Genomic DNA, 4,215 nt, shown 5'->3' with positions numbered 1-4,215 from the left:
AATCTAATTCAATTAAGTTGATACCAAATCCTTCCCTGGCATCCATGGTATAAATCATTAAAAATAAAATAAATGTTTTCTTATCTTAGTGGATTGGACCCAGACGCAAGTCCTTTTCACACTTATTGATAGGCTCACATATAGCCTAGGGATCCCATTATATTTGAGAACCCATCGAGGTTCGGAATTACTTCACGGCTGATCACCGACTGTAATTCGTAGCGTCCTAAAATGATTTTAATGATTTGATATTTATAACATGATTTCCTGATGCCATGATACCATATACCATGTTTCGATTATTATGATTCTACCATGCTTTTATACTATAACATGTTGCCCGATATCATGAATCCATATACCATATTTCAATTGCTATACTTTTTCCATGTCTTCATATTATAACTTCATGTTTCTTATTGTCATTCTTACAAGTATCCATAACCTCTTAACTTATGAACTCGTGATTTTGAGATAATGCCTTGTATAGTAGAATGATTAGTACTTGCTGAGCGTTGTAGCTCATTTTCTTGTGTTTAACCCTGTTCTACAGCTAGCAATTATGGTTCGTACCAAGAAGACCGGCCGTAAGTCAACCGGTAGGCAGGGTGAAGAACATTTGAGGGCGCAGGTAGAATATATATAGATGAAGCGAAATCCGCCAGTATGTAATCGTGGTATTAGTTAGAAGGGTTGTTCCAAACTCTGAACTTGTAAAGGTCTTGGGATTGTTATTATTTTGGTTGGGTTGTATTAGATTATTATCATCCTTTGGACTTATAAGTTGTAATAAATATGTGTCGCATTTATTTCAGTGTGTGTGTGTTGTAGTTTGGGGTGTGACATTTTTTGGTATCAGGGCCTAGGTTTAGAGTCCCTGGACAGCCCAATTAGGACCATAGGAAGTATGAGTATATATTATTGTATCGGCAGTGCTAATACGCGACATTCGAATAAACCATATCTAACATTTGTATATATATATATTACTTGACAGAAACGTGCGCACTCATCATCTTTGACCCCGTAAAGCGACACAATTCCTTTTTCTGTCTATGCTGACTTAAAGATGCATCATGACACTCTCCAAGGAAAGTATGTCAGGCTGATGGAACGTCTTGAAGAAGTCTATGCAAGTAAGCAAGTGATGGGTGATGGACCTAAAGGGAAAACCATTTCGAGGCTTGAGTCACTAATCCAGATGGCCACATCAAGATTGGAGGAAATGCCCGTGCATCGCGACCGGACCAGTCAGATTACTGTGCAGATGATAGTGGATGAGCTTGGGAGTGTGGTCAAGATGCTACGTAAGGACACTACCCCCGACATTGTAAGGTTCTGTGTGGAGGAGTCTGAGGAGGAGTCCGAGGAGAAGGCTTAGGACGAGCTTTAGGAGACTTGACCTTTAGTTGCTTGGATTAGGCTGTTCCTTTTATTACCATGTTATTTGTTTCCATTTCTAGACTCTCGTACTGTTTAATTTGGATCTGTAATCGTATTTGTACCTTGTGATTCGTACCTTTCAACTTGAACTATGTTAAATTCAGTTATGCACTTTCTTTGATTCCTATAATTGCTCCTTTAAAATTTCTTGCTTATCACCATGCATCACCCTTATTGTTTGAAAACTGTATACCCTGATGACTACAAATAATACCCAAATTCTGTATAACTCTTATGTCAGAAAATGGCACCTAGAAGAGCCCGAGGAAGACCTACAAATAACCAAGAAAATGACGGACAAACCCAAAACCCCGATATAACACTGTTGAGTGGAATTTATGACACTTTATAATGCTCTAATAAGCTTTGAATTGATGCATTTGTACTCAAGTTGTTAAGTGTTTTAACACGTTTTCTACTATTTTTGTATTTCAGGCATTAATCTGTGAATCAGGTAAATTAGCATTATTTTGGTGCTAATATAGTGTCTAGGTGGTGTTGGAATAAAAGCTCGTTAAAAGCCGGCACAAAGCTGCAAGAAAGAGAAAGAAGTCAGTTTTGGCAGAAGCCCAGCGCGCCCGCGCTGATCAAGCGCGCGGCCGCGCCGTGTCGGGATGGCAGATTCCTGATTCTATTCTAATTCGAATTGGGAGACTTCTATGCTGCAAAAGGCTGCTATATAAATAACTTTAGGTCATTTTTAATAAGAGGAGAAGAAGGAGACACTTCAGAGCTAAAGAGAAGACGGCAAGAGACCTATAGCACAAATCAACCAGGGCGAAGATGATCTAGTTTATTCCCGTGAATCTTTATTTTGAGTTGTAATTTTGGATGCTCGTTTCTTGTTTTGTTAAACTTATACTCTTGTGTTATACTCTGTTATTTATTCATTAAATACTACATTTGTTTTACCATGCTTTCATCGGAACTCACGTTGATAATGAGTCCGATTATGGGCTAATCGTTATCGTGGGGTTCTAGCGGATTTATTTATGGATTTCTTTAGTTAAATTGTCTTGATGCCTTAGTGTGTGGTGATTGTATGATAACCTAGTATTGGTTGTGCGTATTCACCTTATGAGATTCGCGAACTTATAAGATAGTGTGTTAATTCTTAATGAAGCGAAAGTGAATTGGAGGATTTAGAACTTGCCATGCTAGCGTAGGTTCATGTATTGTATGTATGATTCGTAGGTAATTTTAACCATCTTACTTGCCCTGTGTAATCAAGATAGATAACTTGTGCTTAAACCATTATATTGTCAAATTCTATAGACATATAGGGTCTCAATATTATTGGTGTCTATTCAACTTCTATCTCTTTTATGGATGTCTGGTAGTATGGTACTCGTGCAACGAAAGTTGGCGTTTATCAGTATCGTGTTGTCTCTTTAGTATCATCACCATTGCATGCTAAGGTTAAGAGCAATAAGGCTATTAAATGAAGTATTTAATGAAGTTAGAATCCCATGTTTATCATATATATCAATCTTTTCTCGTAGTTATAATTATTAGTGTAATTTTTAGTTATAAACAACTTCAATTTGTTATCGTCTTAGCATTGATAATAACCATACAGTGTTGCTAAAGTGTGTGAATTAATTAGTTAACCAATACAGTCTCTCTGGGAACGAACTAGAAAAGATTATATACTACTTGCGAACTCGTATACTTGCGTGTAATATTAGCGCGTGTTTAGCGACTAACAAGTTTTTGGCGCCTTTGTCGGGGACTGTAGTGTTAATTTATTAGTTGATGTATTTTCCATCAGTGTTCGTTAAAGTTCATTGACTCAGACATTGTTACTTATCTATTTCCTTGTCTTATTTCAGGTACTCTAGCGAGGGTGTATGCATACGCGTTCGCGTACTCGTAAGAGAACTCTGGATAAAGACGAGGAAGAACTTGTGGTAGTTCGTAGAGAAATTTTTTAGGAAGAAAAGAAGGTCGAAGAAGAAGAGAAAGTTGAAGAACCAGCATTAGTAGAGATGGGTGATCAAGCGGAAAATCCTAAGGCTTTGATGGACTATTATTAGCCTAAGATTAATGACATTCAGTCAAGCATCATCAGACCAGCCATCAGGGCTAACACGTTTGAGATCAAGTCAAGCACAATTCAGATGATACAGAACTCAGTTCAGTTTGGGGGTAATCCTACTGAAGACCCAAACACGCACATCAGGGATTTCATTGAGACCTGTGACACTTTTAAGTTCAACAATGTGTCTAAAGATGTCAGTAAGCTGTGACTATTCCCATTTTCTTTGAGGGACAAAGTGAAGTGTTGGTTACATTCTCTACCAGCAGGATCTATCACCACTTGGGAGGATCTTGCGCAAAAGTTTCTCACTAAATTCTTCCCTTTGGCGAAGACTGCTGCAATCAGGAATGCTCTTACTCAGTTTGCCCAGCAAACTGGAGAATCTCTGTGTGAGGCTTGGGATCGATATAAGGAGATGCTAAGGAAGTGCCCACACCACGACATGCCTGATTGGATGATCATCAACTGTTTCTACAATTGATTGGTGCAACTTCTAGACCCGTGCTTGATGCAGCATCAGGAGGAGCCTTGTGGGCTAAAAGCTACGATGAAGGTTATAAACTCATTGAACTGATGGCTACTAATGAATACCAGAATCCTTCCCAGAGACTTACTCAGGGAAAGGTAGCAGGAATTCTGAAGTTTCATGCAGCAACTGCTATCGCTGCCCAACTTAAGGCTTTGGCGATGAAGGTGGACACTTTGTCTAATTATGGAGTTAATCAAATCAC

General features: G+C 38.5%; 1 non-coding gene across 1 annotated transcript; it reads right to left on the bottom strand.

The window, feature by feature from the left end:
* Positions 1 to 3,821: 3,821 nt before the first annotated feature.
* Positions 3,822 to 3,928, bottom strand: LOC141699363 (small nucleolar RNA R71). The gene has a single exon (XR_012565832.1). It is a non-coding gene; the product is annotated as a small nucleolar RNA R71 (small nucleolar RNA).
* Between the last annotated feature and the right edge of the window lie 287 nt (positions 3,929 to 4,215).

Source organism: Apium graveolens, chromosome 11 (genome assembly GCF_009905375.1).
Source record: "Apium graveolens cultivar Ventura chromosome 11, ASM990537v1, whole genome shotgun sequence".
Lineage (NCBI taxonomy): Eukaryota > Viridiplantae > Streptophyta > Magnoliopsida > Apiales > Apiaceae > Apium > Apium graveolens.
Note: the sequence above shows the minus strand (reverse complement) of the source record. Positions and strands in the feature narration are given on the sequence as shown.